General features: G+C 42.2%; 1 protein-coding gene across 1 annotated transcript in view; it reads left to right on the top strand.

The window, feature by feature from the left end:
• Positions 1 to 19,133, top strand: part of LOC129655556 (Krueppel-like factor 17) — a 116,647-nt gene that overhangs the window by 35,831 nt on the left and 61,683 nt on the right. The window lies entirely within an intron of this gene.

The following is a 19,133-nucleotide window of genomic DNA, read 5'->3' as shown; positions in this document are numbered from 1 at the left end:
CAACTGTTTTTGGTGTGAATCATTGTATTGGTCAAAGTGCTTTATGCAAACCACAGACTCTAATACTCAGTTTAAAAAGAAAGGAATGTATTACAAGGTACTAGGTGCTGGGTGGGCTTCCCCGATAGCTCAGTTGGTAAAGAATCAATCTGCAGTGCAGGAGACCCTGGTTCAATTCCTGGGTTGGGAAGATCTGCTGGAGAAGGGATAGACTACCCACTCCAGTATTCTTGGGCTTCCCTTATGGCTCAGCTGTTAAAGAATCTGCTTGCAATGTGGGAGACCTGGGTTGGATCCTTGGGTTGGGGAAGATTCCCTGGAGAAGGGAAAGGCTACCCACTCCAGTATTCTGGCCTAGAGAATTCCATGGACTATACAGTCCATGGGGTCACAAAAGAGTTGGACCCAAATGAGCGACTTTCACTCACTCACTCACTCACTCAGGTACTGGGTAAAGCTGAATTTTCAGAGGCAATAAATTGTGGCTGATGCTAATTATGAATAACGAGGCTTTCATAGGGTGGGGTCCCTAGAACAGAGTCTGCAATGGAGATTTTTAAAAAGTATTTTTTATTACTATTTTTTGCTGGGTCTTTGTTGCTATGAGTGGGCTTTCTGTAGTCACAGAGAGTGGGGGCTACTCCCTAGTTGCTGTCTGCAGGCTTATCATTGCGGTGGCTTCTCTTGTTGTGGAGAACGGCCCCTGGGTGCATGGGCTTCAGTTGTTGCTGCACATGGGTTCAGTAGTTGGCTCGGCTTGCAGGTTTCAGCGCATAGGCTCAATAGTTGTGGCCCCGAGGCACATAGGATCTTCTGGGACCAGGGATTGAAGAGGTGTTCCTTGCTTTGCAAGTCGGATTCTTAACTACTGGTTCCATCAGGGAAGCTCTAGAGGTTCTTACTTAAGATTCTTATTTAAGAGATTTATTTTAAATCTTAATTTAAATTAATCAAGACATTAATTAATAAAGATTAATGAATTAATCTTGATTAAGAGATTACCTCTTTGTTTATTATATTTATTTAAGGAGTGCTCTTGGGAGAAGATGAGTGAGAGGAACCAGACAGGACAAGAGGAAGAAAGTTAAACAAGAATTTGGGAGTGTTCTCATCTGGAGACTGTCCTCAGCCTGGTTCTCAGGGGAGCAACAGAGCATGATGGTACCACAGAACTGGCTCCCGTTTCAGGCAAGTGGGATAGGCTAGCCCTTTGTACCTGAGGGAGGGTGCCTAGCCTCCAAGGGAGTTGATTTCCACGTGACTGGGAAGGGGCCACCAGCTCTGACAGTGATTGGAGTTGGGTGCGCTGAGCAGGGCAGAGCCCTGGAAGTGACTCAGCACCAACCTGACCTCACTGGGAAGGGCAGGGGAGATCTGGGACAAGGTCAGGGGTGGAGGAGGGCAGCGAGGTGGGGAGAGCAGAAGAGGAGGCTGTCTGTGTACCCTGGAAGTGCAGCCTGAGACCCTGGGGGCTTGGCCTTGAGAAGCAGTGATCTCTCATCCCCATGGGGACACAGAAGGACAGGCCAAGCCCTCCCCTTAGCTTCTCATTCCAGAGAGTGCCAAGCACATCATCAATTCACCCCAGTCATCAGTGTCATCCTTCCTGTTACTCAGGCAGAGAGAACTAGGCTTTTCTCTTGGCAACCTGCTTCCCCCTCCCTCCTTGCTGCTCTCTGCAGCCCCAGTCTTGGCCTTGATCTCAGGCTTTGAAGGTGCTGGATTCAATGTGATGGCTGATTCATTGGGTGATAGGCAGTTTTCCCCCAAGCTGCCTCCCTCAGTCTGGAGTGGAACATTCTGGCCTCACAGAAGGGCAGACCAGGAGGCATTAACCCCTGCTCTGCCAGCGTGTTTCTCTAGGGCCAGAACCCAGGATTCTGGAAATTGTTCTCTCCAGGGTGGCACCAAAGGGAGCTTTGTGGAGGGCTTTGGGCACTCCATATACTTCCTCATTCTCACCCAGGCCATCCGGGAAACACTTAATCTGAATAAAAGGAATGTGCCCTGGCCCACCCCTCTTTCCAACACAGTTGCCACCTCTGCCCTTTTGCCTGCCCTGTGCCTTCTGCACACCTTCCCCTGCCACCTGCTCCCAGGGGTCAGCCCCCACCTTCAGCAGAGGTTTATACCTTTCCGAATACTCGCACAGGAAGCCAGAGCCACCACAGGCTGGTGCCGGAAGTTCAGCGGCTGAGACAGGCCTGGGTAGGAGCTGTTCCAACATTCCAGTTCTCCCATCCTTCCTGGTGGCTGGCGGATGGGGGCATCTTAGCAGCGTGGGGTGGGGGCCTGAGCAGGGGGTGGGAGCTTTCTGGGAGGGGCCTTGGCCAAACGAGGCTCAGCAGGATCCCCCCAAGTTGGTGGTCCCTCCTCCACTTAGTCCTGTCTTGAAGGTGCTGAGAGAAAGGCTGTATCTAATTTCATCCCCGGCTGCTTGAATCAGGGGCCTCAGCTTCAACCCAAAGGCGCCAGCTTCCCCCTTTCTCTTTTCCCTCTTGTCCATCCTTAGCACCTGCCCGCCTACAGTCAGCGCCTATCTCTTCCTTCAGACCTCGTGCCCCACAGTCCCACACAGCTTCGGCCACTGCATTCAGAGGGGGCACCTCTGTCTCTGTAGCACATGGAAGGTCACTCCACACCCTCAGCTGTTCCCCGTGCGCTCTGGACGCCTCCATCTTCCACCCTGTTGTTTTATTGATTAGTCCTTATCACTTGCCTTTTTTAGTCTCCAAGTCTTTGAGTGTCTACCTGTAAACTATAAACTTGCAAAAACCTTCCTCATTAAAAATAAATAAATATTCAGGGAGGGAGGTGGGAGGGGGGTTCAGGATGGGGAACATGTGTACACACGTGGCGGATTCATGTTGATGTATGGCAAAACCAATACAATATTGTAAAGTAATTAGTCTCCAATTAAAATAAATAAATTTAAATTAAAAAAAAGCATAAATAAATAAATAAGTAAAAAGCCCGACTCTCCCTTCTTCACGCACCCTGTCCCTGGTTCTCCCTTCTTGTGTGTCTCCAGACCCTGCGGGGTTACCTAACAGACAAACCAGGGGCGCACGTCAAGAGCCAGCCAAGAGGAACAAGTGCAATAAGAATAGGAAAGGTCATTTCAGTGAAAAGTGGCAATAAATTAATGTTGTCGTGCTTAAGATAATTTAGAAAAGGCTTACTTGAATTTCATCACACATACACATTTTACATTATTTTGAAAATCAAAAATTAGTTTGTGTCATGTATAGATAGGAGGGATGGGAACCCTCATCTTTTTTTCTGGCCCCCCAGCTTGCCCTTTGCAGTGGAAGCTCAGTCTTAACCACTGGTGGTCCAGTGGTTAACCCTCACCTTTTAAAGGTGTTAATTCTCTCTTTCTCACCTCTAGCTCGTCAACCCTGTGTGTCTTCAGACACCATCGAGTGCTCCTGCCCAAGGCCGCCAGTGACCTTCACGTTGAGAAATCTGATGGACGTCTTTTCCTCTCAGCTGTGACCCTCTCAGCAGACGTCACCTCCAGCCTTGAAAAGCTCTCCTGTGGCTTCAGTGACAACCGCTCTCCGGGGTTCCCTTCTACTTCCTAAACCTGTCCCTTTCGGACATCCTCATGGTTCTTCCTCTCGGAATGTTTGTGTTCCCCAGAGTCCTGAGCTGGTCTTCTTTGTCTCTCTACGTATCTCTCCTGGGATAGTTCTTGCACTTGTGTGGCTTTAGTTAACATCTGCATTCAGATTACTTCTAAACAGCTTTCCTGGGAATTCCTATATGATCCAGTGGTTAAGACTCTGCGGCTCACTGCCAAGGCCCCGAGTTCAATCCCTGGTCCCCACAGGCCACGCGCTGTGGCTAAATAAATAAATTAAATTAAGTGAACAGCTTTCCTTAGCTCAGCCATAGCTTCTGACTTGTAGGTCTGTGCATCCCATTGTGTACTCTTTTAGGTGCCTAAATTTGCTAAATCTGAACTAGAGTTCTCAGGTGTCTGACAAAACATTCCTTCTCCAGCATCTTCTGTCTCAGGGAGAGGTGCCATCATCCATTCAATCCCTAAGCTCAAAACCTTCTCTCTGACATCCCCCACCTAAACTCCTCTACAATCTACCAGGTCTATCTTATTGACTCTGTCTCTTAACTATCTTGACTTATTCATTTCTCTTTGTTTCCTGGCTACCACCCTCGTCCAAGTTGCCATTATCTCTGGCTTGCAATAGCCTCTGAACTGGTCTCCCCAGTCTCTACTTGTTCAGTCCACTTTCCATACCGAAGTCATTCTGATGGGGTTTTAGTGATTTCTCATTGGCTCAGGCTGGCCTTTCAGACTTTCCATCTCCTGGTTCCCAACGTCAGGTGTGCATGTGCTCAGGAGAGTCTTAGTTCTCATTCTCCGCCCCAACAATGTGTAGCTACCTGGAGCTTCCCCCCTCCTGCTTAGGCTGTCTTTTCTCCTAAGACATTTTTTTTTGTCTTATTATTTTTTGGGACAAAAATAGCCAGGCGAGAGATATTGGAGACGTGAACTAGGATGGTGACATGGATGTGGTAAGAATTGATGAGATTCTGGAAAAAAGGGGAAGGAATAAGTTCAAGTTACACATGAACTTATTTACAAAACAGAAATAGAGTCACAGATGTAAAAAACAAACTTATGGTTACTAGGGAATGGGGGGAGGGTAAATAGGGAGATCGGGACTGACATATGCACACTGTGCTAAGTTGCTTCAGTCATGTCAGACTCTTTGTGACCCATGGACTCTATCCCACCAGGCTCCTCTGTTCATGGGATTTTCCAGGCAAGAATACTGGAGTGGGTTGCCATTTCCTTCTCCAAGGGATCTTTCTGGCCCAGGGATGGAACCTGCATCTCTTATGTCTCTTGCATTGGCAGGCAGGTTCTTTATCACTAGCACCATAAAATAGATAACTAATAAGAACTTTCTGTATTGCACAGGGAACTCTACCCAACACTCTGTAATGACCTATATGGGAAAATAATCTTTTTTTTTTAAAAACAAGTGGATATATGTAATAAAAAAAAAGAAAAGAAAAGAAAAGAAATTGATGAGATTCTGGGCATATTTTGAAGAGAAATACAATAGGACTTGTTGGATTTGAAAATGTGGGAAGATAAAGGAGTCAGGGATAATTTTCCAGTTTTGTTATTTGTTTATTTATTTTTGCCTGAGTAGCTAGAAAAACTGAATTCTGCTAACAGATTGGGGGGAGACTGGGAATAACGGGTTTGGATGGGAAGAGAAGGAGTTCAGTTTTGGATATGTCACTGGAAATGGCTATTAGAAATCCGGTTAGGTATATGAATCTGGTTCAGGGGACTGATCTGAGTTGGAGCTGTAAATTTATGAGTCATCAGTGGAAAGGCGAAATTTAAAGCCACAAGACTGAGTGAGAGCACTGAGGGTATAGGTTTCATAAAAAGTCGAAGAGGCCTAGGAGCCTTCAGTATTAAAAGTTTGTGGAGATGAGCCTCAGGAGAGAAAAATCAGGAGGAAAAACAGGAAAATGTAGCACCCCGAAAGCCTAGTGGCAAAGGGATTTGCTGGAGGAGGAAGTGGTCAATTGTGTCAAAGGTTAAGTAAGCTGAGGGCTGAGAATTGACCACAAGATTTAATAACAGGAAGGTCATTGATGATGCAGACAAGAACAGTTCAGGAAATGATGTGGCAAAAGCTTGTGGGATTACATCTAAGAGAAAAAGGAGAGAGGGGTTGGAGTTAGACAAGTTGTTAATAATTTTTTTGCTGTAGAAAGGGTACAGTAAAGTGGATGTCTGCTAGAGGGTTAATTAAGATCATGAGAGTGTTTTTGTTTATTTGTTTTTAAATATGGGATAAATAACAGCAGATAGATTATTTCTGTATATTTATGGGATTGATCCAGCAGAGAGAAAAGATTGATGAAACAAGAGGGAAGAAATATTAGAAGAACAAAACCCTTGAGAGATTGAGAGACGAAAGGACCTACTCCCTGAACAGGGAGGTTGGCTTTAGACAGAAACTCTTCTATTTTCATGGCTTCCTCTCTCCCTTTACTCTGCTCCAGTGTCTGCTCTTTGAGAAATCTTTCCTGTCCAGTCTTCTAGAATGGTGCTACCCATCACTGTCTATCCTTTTATCCTGTCTTTTTTTTTTTTTAAATATTTATTTATTTGGCCGTGCTCTTTCTTAGTCGCACCACTGTGGCATGAGAAAGTTTTAGTTGCAGCATGTTTCCTGATCAGGGATTGAACCCGGACCCACTGCATAAGGAGCACGGTGTCTTGGTCACTGGACCACCAGGGAAGTCCCCTGCTTTACTTTCATTTGTTAGCACATGCTCAGTCGTTCAGTCATGTCCAACGCTTTGCGACCCCGTGGACTATAGCCCACCAGGCTCCTCTGTCCACCGGATTCTCCAGGCAAGAATACTGGAGTGGGTTGCTATTTCCTCCTCCAGGGGATCTTCGAGACTCAGGGATCAAATCTGTGTCTCCTGCATTGACAAGCAGAGTCTTTATGACTAAGTCACCTGGGGAACCCTATTTGTAGCATTTGTCATAATAATATTACAGAATAAATATGTTTATTGTCTGTCTTTGTCATTAAAATATAAATTCCATGAGGGGAGAGACTTGGTCTTATTCACCCTATATTGCCCATACTCAATATTAGTGTCTCACATAGAAGTTGCCCAGTAAATATTTGAGAATGAAGGAAGAAGTGAATCTTTCCCTTATGCCCATGGTAAGATGCTCAATTCTCATTCCATTCTGATTTTTATTTCATTCTATAACCCACATCTCCTCCCATTTTCCATCCCCATTCACCCAAGAAAACATTCTAACCTATCTCCACTGCCATCCCCATCATTCCCATACCACCCTTCCCCCCGTACTACCCTTATCCAGAGAGTAGCCTTCCTCATCTATGTCTCGTCTCCTCCATCCCCCAGCTTAATTCCCCTGCTAACCCGTCTCAGCGCTACCCCCACCCACATCCTGTTTGCTCATCCTGATTTCGTCATCACAGTCTCCTTTTGTCATTGCCAGCATGGTCTCTGTTCTGCTCCTCTCCCATTCTGTTCTCTTGCCAACTACATGCAGTCTCCATCTCCATCACCATCGCTTTCCCATTTCCTCTTGCCATACCTAATCTGCCTCAGCATCATGGGGAAGAAACATAGCTTTGTACTGTGTATTGGTTAGAAATTGCCAGAGCCATGGTTAATACAAGCAGCTATGGGAAGAAAGAGATGGAAGTGCTTTTTTTCAGTGACTTAAGTAAATATTAAAAAGCCTATTTTATGAACTAGCACTATTCCCTACAATAGACATAATAAATGACTTCCTGAGATTTTCTAAAATATATTTTGCATATGTTGGCATTATCACAGGCCTTGGGCCTGGGGGTTCCAAGCCTGTAGATGAAGACAGTCTCTGTGGTAAAATAATCTGCCTTCTCAGAGAGCTCTTTTTTCTTAATTTCCAGTGTCAGGAAACCCTGGGAAAGGATCTATAAGCTATGATTAAAAAAAGATGAAGCAAGTCAAATTGAATCTCACTTGGAACTTCAGTTTTTGTTCCAGACTGACTAGTCAACTAACAAGGATTTGGGAGTTATAAGTACTCTGTATCTTTCTTTATCTGATAATTTCTTCAAGAGAAATTATCAGCCCAGGACCTGAATAAGCAAAACATTTCTCATGCCCTTGAGATTTCTATCTTCTCTTTATAAATTTTTCCTCCCAAAGCAATCTGTGACCTAGAATTCCCTTCTAGTCAAGGCTAGACAAAAATGTATATATGTTCTAATCAATGGATTAATTATACAATTTATAGATATTATACTAATTATATCTTCATATACTTAATATATAATTAGTTATTGATACATATTAATGAAACTATTATTTCTAATGTAACTATGAATTCTTATGTAATTTTATTTTATTCTTAGCCATCTTAGTAAGATGCCAACCAAAGATCATAGGGCTTAGTGCTCAATCTGGTGTTTGACAACTTTTCTTTGGAATTTTCTGAATGTATAATAGTATTCTTTACCAATGAGGGCACAATCTTCTATATATATATATATTTTTTTTTTTGATTAGAATAAAGCTAAGAGACGTGATTTTGTGGGGAAAAAAAAAACATGGTTGAATTTGCTACTGTTAATGTTGTACATAAATTTGACTTGTAAAAATGTTTATTTAAATCAGGATCTAATAAAGATTTCTCAAGAGGGGATATATTATCATTGAGACCAGGGATGTAGAGACCTTGGCCCAAGTCACTTTGTCTTCTATGCAACATTTGGGTGAGCATCATTGATTTACCAATCATCTCCAAGAATCCTATCTTGTTCAAGGTCCGTATTAACGAACATCCTTGAAATTGACACATTTTACACTATTTTATTATGAATTAAAAAACAATTTTTGGTGGGGAGTGTGTCTGTGTGGGGTCTTCATTGCTGCATGGACTTTTCTGTAGTTGCAGAGAGTGGAGGCTACTCTCCAGTTGCTGTGTGTGGCTCCTCATTGCAGTGGCTTCTCTTGATGCAGAGCTGGGCTTCAATAGTTGCAGCATGTGGACTCAGTACTTACAGCTCCTCCTGCTCTAGAGCACAGGCTCAGTAGTTGTGGCACATGGGCTTAGCCACTCTACAGCACGTGGTATCTTCCCCAACCAGGGATCAATCCGTGTCTCCTGCATTAGTAGGCAGATTCTTCACCTCTGAGCCACCAGGGAAGCCCCTCATTGTGCTTTTAGTTTACATCTTACTGATTACTAATGAAGTTGATCGATTTTTAAAATAATTTTATTTATTTATTTTTGGCTGTGCTGGGTCTTGTTTGTAGAAAGGGCTTTTATCTAGTTGCAGTGAGTAGAAGCTACTCTGTAGTTGCAGTGCCTAGGTGGTTCATTGCGGTGGCCGCTCCTGTTGGGAAGCATGGGGTCTAGGATGCATGTGCTCAGTATCATGGCTTCTGACCTCCAGAGCACATGCTCAATAGTTGTGGTTCAATAAACAATACTGTTAAGATAGCAAGACTACCCAAACTGATCTATATATTCAATATAATTCCTGCCAAAATCTCAGCTAGCTTCTTTGCAGAAACTGACAAGCTGATCTTAACCTACATATGGAAATTTAAGGAATCCAGACTAACAAAAACAATCTTGAAAGAATAGGACAGTGCCAAGATTCATATGTTGCAATTTCAAAACTTAGTAGAAAATGACAATAATCAAGATAGTATGATGCAGGAGTAAGGATAGACATATAGATCATTGGAAGAGCTGAGATCTCAGGAGAAATCTCTTACATTTACATACAATTGAATTTTGATAAAATGTCAAGACAATTCGGTGCAGGAAAGATCTTCTTAACAAATGGTACTAGGAAAGCTGAATATAAGCAAGAGAATGAAGTTGAACTTTTTTCCCCAGGGATCAAACCCAGGTCTCCCACATTGCAGGCAGATTCTTTACCAGTTGAACCACCAGGGAAGCCCTTTTTACACACATCATACACAAAATTAACTCAAAATGGACTATATTCTTAAATGTAAAAACTAAACTATAAAACTCTTACAACATATACCTCCATGTCTCAATTATCATATTTCATAATAAATCTTATTATCTAGTAAAGCATGCCTCCCTTCATCATTTTCATTTTCTTAAAAAATATCTCTAATTTTAATCAAATGCTTTTCGCTACTTTTTATGAGATAATCGTATAGATTTTACATTTTCTTCTTTCATCTATGGTGAATCACATTGATTGCTTTTTAAATGTTGAACTAAATCTTGTTGTTATTGATTCTAGCTCAGAGTGGTTTACTTCCTCATGTGCAGACTTCCTTTTTTATTGCTTGGCTATCTTTGGTTAAACAAGCCATAAAATTAAGATTATATAAAATTGAACCCCAGACTCATGAGAGGACAAGTTCATAGTTTAAATTTCTCTGGTGAATCTATTATTATTATTTGCATTCAAGTTGTATCAAAGACAGGCAGGTTTTTCTTGTTATTCCTTGTGTAGGCCCAATACTTACCTTCCATTTCCCATAATGTCTATTTACCTCCAGGGTTCTAGGTTTCTGGTATTGGCACTTCCCCCTGAGGACAGCTTAGTGTTCATGTTACCATGTCACTAATTCCAGAAAGTTGTATCCATTTTAGGCCCCTGGAGATTTTCCCTAGTGTTTTGAAGTCCTAACAAAGTATATGAATATATATATTTGTTGAAATTTATCCAGTATCAATATATTTTTAAGCAGGAGGGCTTTTTCTAGTGAGCCATACTGCTGGTGGAGAAGTCTTTTTGTTGCAGTATCTTCTAGTGTTTTAGGATATGTATCATTACTAACTTAATCTAAAATGTTAGATAATTTTTGTTAATGGACCTGGCAACACCATATATTGGGGAAGTTCATATCCAAAGTCTTTCTGTTTCAGTTATTTCTCTGAGATCTTATAATTGTGCTTAGGGGAAAGACTGGAAGTAAGGAATAACCAGGATAATATTCCCATAATCACATAGGCCAGACAAATTCCTGAGCCAACAGTAAGCTCAGATACCACAGATGGAACAAGTCCTAAGAAATGATCACCAGCAATCTAATGGGGCAGTTGAACAGCTGGATAGCAGAAGGTTAAGATGCAGAGATGTATTGAATTCAAGGAAATGTCATAAGGATTAATACAACATTTATTATAATTTACATTGGCTCCAGGTCACAGGAACAAATCCATTTTGAATGAAACATTAAAACCTTTTAGTGGTGATTGCTATTTGTAGAAAGAGTATGGGAGTAATGGAAATTACCCTGGGCACAGGGTGCATTTGGAGAGTTTTATTGGTCCTATTACAGCAGCAACCAGAGCAAGTTTTTTTTTTTTGCATTCTCAAACTTCAAAAGTCTTCCTAGAGGAGGAACACAGGCATTGTGGGTGTCCCAGAAGAACTGATCCAACCACTTCAAGATATAAAGTTTCTTCATGAACAGAAGGAATAGTTTAAGAGGAGAGTTGTATTTTTATCCCTGGATTTTTGATACTCAAAAGTTATACAGCAATAATTAGATAAATAAATCAATCATTTGGGATTTTTTTTCAAACGTTTATATGTCTCTTTTCTCTCCAGAGTAGAAGATACTTTTCACTTTGGAATGGCAGGTTTTCTGTACCTCGAAGGCAAGACCCCAGGCCCAACCGACACATTTGAAAGACACCATGGGACCACTGCCTTGGTGACTGCATGGTGGAGCCGACCTCACCATTCAGTCTGTTTGCCAGAGGAGAGGGGATCGGCACCCTCACTGTGTCTTTAAATTTTGAAGTAAGAGTAAGGCTTTTTTTTTTTTTTTTTTTTTGGTTTAAAGAAGCAGCTAGGTAATTTTCCTAAGTTTTTTCCTTGTAGAAGAGAGGTTAGTGACCGAGTTCTTCTCTTTAAAGGTGCACCCTCTTATGTTGTTCACAGACGGGCCCACTTCCAGCCTCTTGTGATTGATAAGTGTCGCTAAGCATCCAGAGGGCAGCTAATGAGCCAATATAAAACATCCACCAAATCATTCTTAAGGTTAAAATTCAATGAAATTGGTACAAGAAGCTACCATGCCCTTGGGGCACACATTTTCTTGAGGTGAATGCTAAAAAAACCAGGGAACACAGGTAGTAAGTACAAGCTGGCATGCGCCCCTCCACGGAAGCTCAAATGATGCTTCTTTCTTCTGATTAATCTTAATGTATGTTCAATCTTCAGTTAGTAGCTCAGTTTTAGCAGGATGGTTGTTTAGGCTTCTTGTTGCTACGGTTAGAAAGCTTCAAAACACTTCAATAATGTTTTGTAATTAAGTAGCAAACTACCATTTAACACGACTATTTTCCAAGAGAATGGCCAGGAATTGTCTGAGTCTACCCAGTCCTTCTGTTGGCTACAGATCTCATAGTCTTGGAAATTATGGGCAGGACAGCTAATCACTTGGGTCTGTACTTCTTGGCCAATTTACTTTTTAAAATCTCCTTTTGAAAAAAAAATAAAATAAAATCTCCTTTTGGCTTTCTACCATTCTGAACTAATTGTGGGTGATGTAAACAGTGAAAGCATTGGTGTTGATAGGCTTTACACATTTCCTTTACTATTTGACCTGCAATCTGAGGACCCTGATCACTACTGAGAGATAACATTCCCTAAACCCGAGAGTGAAGCTCTTTAGGAGCCTTTGATGAATGGTGACTGTGTTAGCCTTCGCTCATTGCTAATTTCTCTCTGTTCTAAAAACACATGAATTACCAAGCTCATAATCAAATAAACATCATTTCTCTGCCTGGGCAGGAAAAAACCTAAATATTTACACATGTCTTTGTGGTAGAGGATGAGCCACTCATATTTATGGGAAGTTGGTGTTACTGTTTGTTTTTTTAAAATTTTATTTTAGGGGCTTCCTTGGTGGTCCAGTGGTTAAGAGTCTGCCTTCCAATGCAGGGGACCTGGGTTTGATCCCTCATCAGGGAACTAGGATCTCACATGCCACAGGGCAACTAAGCCCTTGCATTGCGACAAGAGAAGACCATGATCCACAGTGAAGACTCAGGGCAGCTAAAATTTTTTTTTTATTTTATTGAAGTATCCTTGATTTACAATGTGCTAATTTCTCCTATATATATTTATGTGTATATATATATATATATATTCTTTTCATATTCTTTTCCATTGTTGAATAATAATGGTAGTGAATATAGTTCCCTATGCTATATAGTAGGACTTTATTATCTATCCATTCTATATAATAGTTTGCATCTTCAAATCTCAAATTCCCAATCCATCCCTTCGCCACCCCTCCCTAGGCAACCACAAGTCTCTTCTCTATGTCTGTGAATCTGTTTCTGTTTATAGACGAGTTGATTTGTGTCGTATTTTAGATTCCACATATAAACAATATGATATTTATCTATTTCTGATTTACTTCACTGAGCACAATAATCTCTAGGTCTATCCATGTTGCTGCAAATGACATTATTTCATTCTTCTTTATGGCTAAGTAATGGCAGAAAGTGAAGAAGAACTAAAGAGCCTCTTGATGAAAGTGAAAGTGGAGAGTGAAAAAGTTGGCTTAAAGCTCAACATTCAGAAAACTAAGATCATGGCATCTGGTCCCATCACTTCATGGCAAATAGATAGGGCAACAGTGGAAACAGTGAGAGACTTTATTTTTGGGGGCTTCAAAATTACTACAGATGGTGATTGCAGCCATGAAATTAAAAGACGCTTGCTCCTTGGAAGGAAAGTTATGACCAACCTAGACAGCATATTAAAAAGCAGAGATATTACTTTGCCAACGAAGGTCCATCTAGTCAAGGCTATGGTTTTTCCAGTAGTCGGGTATGGATGTGAGAGTCGGACTATAAAGAAAGCCGAGTGCCGAAGAATTGATGCTTTTGAACTGTGGTGTTGGAGAAGACTCTTGAGAGTCCCTTGGACAGCAAGGAGATCCAACCAGTCCATCCAAAGGACATCAGTCCTGGGTGTTCATTGGAAGGACTGATCTTGAAGCTGAATTTCCAATACTTTGGCCACCTGATGAGAAAGCTGACTCATTTGAAAAGCCCCTGATGCTGGGAAAGATTGAGGGCAGGAGGAGAAGGGGACGACAGAGGATGAGATGGTTGGATGGCGTCACTGACTCGATGGACATGAGTTTGGGTAGACTCAGATGGACTGGGAGGCCTGGCATGCTACAGTTCATGGGGTTGCAAAGCATCGGACACGACTGAGAGACTGAATTGAACTGAATATTCCACTGAGTGAAGCCATAGTGATGTTACTGTTTGTTCAGTCAGTGAATGTGTATTGGGTACCTGCTATATTCCAGATACTGTTCTATGTGCTGAGTGGTGATCAAAGAACGCAGAGATTTCTTCCCTCACAGAGATCACATTCTAATGGGAAGACAGAAACAAGATACAGAAGTAAAATGTATATTATGTTAGACAGTACTTAGTTCTAATGAGAAAAAAAAAGCAAGGAAAGGGGATAGAGAATACCTATGTGGTCAGTGATAAGAGGACTGCAATCTTAGATACGGTGGCCAGGGCAAGGCTTCCTGGAAGGGGACTTTTGAATAAAGCCAGAAGGAAGTAAAAGCAAGCCATGTGACTGTCTGAGGGATGGACACGCCAAGATTATGAGTAGTAAGTACTATATACCTAAGTTCCACTTGAAAAGAGAGAAATGCTCGGGTGCATTCTTGCTATTGGAGATCTGGGAAATGAGGAGGAACCAGTAAAAATTTCACTGAGGTAGAAGGATTAACAGGAGATTTATGTTGCTCTGGAAGCCACTGGAAAAAAAATGCTTTCAAGGATGAGAGGGTGACTGAGTCTGTCAAGTGCTGCTGGCAGTTGGGTAAGATGAGGGCAGAGAGTAGGCCAGCTCTCGAGGAGCAACAGGGGCGAGAACCTGATGGAAATGACTTCAGATGGAGAGAAACTGGAGTTGGCAAGTGCAGATTCTTATTGTGAGGGATTTTGTTTTAAGAACAATAGCTGGAAGGGGACACAGGTAAAGGAAAGTCTTTGCCTTTTTGTTTTCTGGTTTTGGGGGGTTGGGAGATCATATATTAATGGATCTATGCTGGTGGTGATTATGCACTGGAGAGAAACTATCTATATTGTAAGAGAACTAAGGAAATTGCGGGAGCAAAATGAGGGTGCGGACAGCCTAGGAGAGAAGGCAGAGGCCTGTGGACAGATGCTGTGATTGGTGGATTTGGTAGCGGGAGCTATCAAAATTCTCTCGAGCTGGCCTCTGTTACTGAAATGAGAAGCAAGGTCATCAGCAGGGAGTGAGAATGAACCTGTATGAAGAGGGAGGAAAGGATGTGAAATAATTAACTGAGAGAGTTAATGGCCTAGAAAAATGTAGAATAATTGCTAGGAAGTTAAGTGCCCACTGGAGGTAAGTGGTCATGAATTTAAAATAGTCTGGTCAACATGATTGCTTTTCTTCAGCCATATTTGGCATCACTGGTACAGACATGGAGTAGCTGGGAGAATTGGATTTCATCAATATTTGGGTTTTGCTAAGCAAAGAATGCAGATATGTGGATGATACTGCTCTAATGGAAGAAAGCAAAGAGGAACTAAAGAGCCTGTTGATGAGAGTGAAGAAGGAGAGTGAAAAAGCTGTCTTAAGACTAAATATTTAAAAAACTAAGATCATGGCATTCAGCCCCATTACTGCACGGCAAATAAAGGGGAAAAGATTGAAGCAGTGACATATTTCCTCTTATTAGGCTCCAAATTCACTGAGGATGGTGACTGCAGCCATGAAATCAGAAGACAATTGCTTCTTGGCAGGAAAGCAATGACAAATCTAGACAGTACTGTTGGCAGAGACATTACTCTGCCGACAAAGGTCTGTATAGTCAAGCCTATGCTCTTCCCAGTGGCCACGTGCGGTTGTGAGAGCTGGACCATAAAGAAGGTGGAGTGCTGAAGAATTGAGGCCTTCGAATTATGATGCTGAAGAAGACTCCTGAGAGTCCCTTGAACAGCAAGGAGATCAAATCAGTCAATTTTAAGGGTGATCAATCCTGAATATTCCCTAGAAGGACTGATGCTGAAGCTGAAGCTCCAGTATTTTGATCATCTGATGCAAACACTGACTCATTGGAAAAGTCCCTGATGCTGGGAAAGATTGAGGGCAGAAGGAGAAGAGGGCATCAGAGGATGAAATGGCTGTATGGCATCACTGATGCAATGAACATGAACTTGGGCAAACTCTGGGAGATGGTGAGGGACAGGGAGGCCTGGTGTGCTGCAGTCCATGGGGTTGCAAAGAGTTGGACTCCACTGGGCGTCTGAACAACAAGAAGAAAAGGACACAAATTGAGATCTGACCAAGGGAGTTAAGGGTGTTTGCAATGGTTGATTTTGATTGGTCATGGAATTTAAACCAGGTAAGGAAGTGTCTTGGCCCTGGTGGCTCAGTGGTAAAGAATCCACCTGCCAGTGCAGGGAATGCGGGTTCAATCCCTGGGTAGGGAAGATTCCCTGGAGAAGGAAATGGCAACCCACTACAGAATTCTTGCCTGGGAAATCCCTTGGACAGAGGAGCTGGGTGGACTACAGTCCATGGTGTCACAAAGAATTGGACATAACTGAGTGACTGAACATGCAGCACAACGAAGTGTCTTAGCTCACGTTGCCATAACAAGATACCACAGACTGAGTGGCTTACACAACAGACATTTATTTTCTCACAGTTTGGGAGGCTAAAACGTCAGGATCAAGGTGTGGGCAAGTTTGGTTTCTGGTGAAGCCTCTCCTCTTGGCTTTTAGGCAGTTGCCGTCTTTCTGTGTCCTTACATGGCTTTTTCTTATGCTTGTGGACAGAGAAAGAGATCTCTGGTGTCTCTTCCTTTTTTGATAAAGACACCAACCTCATGATTTCATTTTTTAAAAATTGAAGTATAGTTGCTTCACAATATTGTGTAAGTTTTCGGCATACAGCAAAGTGATTCAGTTTTACATATCTTCATGTTCCTTTCCATCATGATTTATTACAGGATGTTGAATATACTTCCCTGTGCTCTACAGTAGGACCTTGTTGTTTATCCATTCATTCTATATATAAAAGTTTTCATCTGCAAGTCCCAAACTCCTAATCCAGCCTCCACTATCCCCCACCTGGCAACCACAAATCTGTTCTATATGTCTGTCTGTTTCTGTTTCATAAATAAGTTCATTTGTGCCATATTTTAGATTCCATATATAAGCAATATCATATGGTATTTGCCTTTATTTTTCTGACTTATTTCACTTAGTATGATAATCTCTAGGTCCAATGATGTAGCTCCAAATGGCATTATTTCATTCTTTTTTTATGGTCGAGTAATATTCCATTGTATATATGTACCATATCTTCCTTATCCATTCATTTATTTATGGACATCAGTTTGTTTCCATGTCTGCAGTTCAGTTTAGTTCAGTTCAGTCACTCAGTTGTGTCCAACTCTTTGTGACTCCATGGACTGCAACACACCAGGCCTCCCTGTCCATCACCAATTCCTGGAGTTTACTCAAACTCATGTCCATTGCATCAGTGATGCCATCCAACCATCTCAGCCTCTGTAATCCCTTTCTCCTTCCACCTTCAATCTTTCCCAGCAACAGGGTCTTTTCAAATGAGTCGGTGCTTCGCATCAGGTGGCCAAAGTACTGGAGTTTCAGCTTCAGCATCAGTCCTTCCAATGAATATTCGGGACTGATTTCCTTTAGGATGGACTGGTTGGATCTCCTTGCTGTCTAAGGGACTCTCAAGAGTCTTCTCCAACACCACAGTTCAAAAGCATCAATTCTTTGGCATTCAGTTTTCTTTATAGTCCAACTCTCACATCCATACATCAGATCAGATCAGTCGCTCAGTCGTGTCTGACTCTTTGCGACCCCATGAATCGCAGCACACCAGGCCTCCCTGTCCATCACCAACTCCTGGAGTTCACTCAGACTCACATCCATTGAGTCAGTGATGCCATCCAGCCATCTCATCCTCTGTTGTCCCCTTCTCCTCCTGCCCCCAATCCCTCCCAGCATCAGAGTCTCTTCCAATGAGTCAACTCTTCGCATGAGGTGGCCAAAGTACTGGAGTTTCAGCTTTAGCATCATTCCTTCCAAAGAAATCCCAGGGCTGATCTCCTTCAGAATGGACTGGTTGGATCTCCTTGCAGTCCAAGGGACACTCAAGAGTCTTCTCCAACACCCAGTTCAAAAGCATCAATTCTTTGGTGCTCAGCCTTCTTCACAGTCCAACTCTCACATCCATATATGACCACAGGAAAAACCATAGCCTTGACTAGACGAACCTTTGTTGGCAAAGTAATGTCTCTGCTTTTAAATATGCTATCTAGGTTGGTCATAACATTCCTTCCAAGGAGGAAGCGTCTTTTAATTTCATGGCTGCAGTCACCATCTTTAGTGATTTTGGAGCCCAGAAAAATAAAGTCTGACACTGTTTCCACTGTTTCCCCATCTATTTCCCATGACCACTGGAAAAACCATAGCCTTGACTAGACGGACCTTTGTTGGCAAAGGAATGTCTCTGCTTTTTAATACGCTGTCTAGGTTGGTCATAACTTTTCTTCCAAGGAGCAAGCGTCTTTTAATTTCGTGGCGGCAGTCACCATCTGCAGTGATTCTGGAGCCCCAAAAATAAAGTCTGTCACTGTCTCCATTGTTTCCCCATCTATTTCCCATGAAGTGATGGGACCAGATGCCATGATCTTCGTTTTCTAAATGTTGAGCTTTAAGCCAACTTTTTCACTCTCCTCTTTCACTTTCATCAAGAGGCTCTTTAGTTCTTCTTCACTTTCTGCCATAAGGGTGGTGTTATCTGCATATCTGAGGTTATTGCTATTTCTCCCGGCAATCTTGATTCCAGCTTGTGCTTTATCCAGCTCAGCATTTCTCATAATGTACTCTGCATATAAGTTAAATAAGCAGGGTGACAATATACAGCCTTGATGTACTCCTTTTCCTATTTGGAACCAGTCTGTTGTTCCATGTCCAGTTCTAACTGTTGCTTCCTGACCTGCATACAGATTTCTCAAGAGGCAGGTCAGGTGGTCTGGCATTCCCATCTCTTGCAGAATTTTCCACAGTTTGTTGTGGTCCACACAGTCAAAGGCTTTGGCATAGTCAATAAAGCAGAAGTGATATTTTTTTGAAACTCTCTTGCTTTTTCAATGATCCAGTGGATGTTGGCTATTTGATCTCTGGTTCCTCTGCCTTTTCTAAATCCAGCTTGAACATCTGGAAGTTCATGGTTCTGTTGAAGCCTGGCTTGGAGAATTTTGAGCATTACTTTACTAGTGTGTGAGATGATTACCAGCTGAGCCACAACGGAAGACCTTCCATGTCTTTGTTATTGTAAATAATGCTGCTATGAACATAGATGTGCAAAAATATTTTTTAATTATAGTTTTGTCTGGATATATGCCCAGGAGTGGGATTGCTGGATCATATGAGAACTCTAGTTTTTTGAGGAACCTCCATACTATTCTGTACAGTAGCAGCACCTACTTACATTCCTACCAACAGTGTAGGAGGGTTCCTTTTTCTCCACACT

The sequence above is a fragment of the Bubalus kerabau genome, chromosome 6 (genome assembly GCF_029407905.1).
Source record: "Bubalus kerabau isolate K-KA32 ecotype Philippines breed swamp buffalo chromosome 6, PCC_UOA_SB_1v2, whole genome shotgun sequence".
Taxonomy (NCBI): domain Eukaryota; kingdom Metazoa; phylum Chordata; class Mammalia; order Artiodactyla; family Bovidae; genus Bubalus; species Bubalus kerabau.
This window is presented reverse-complemented; position numbering and strand designations above follow the sequence as displayed.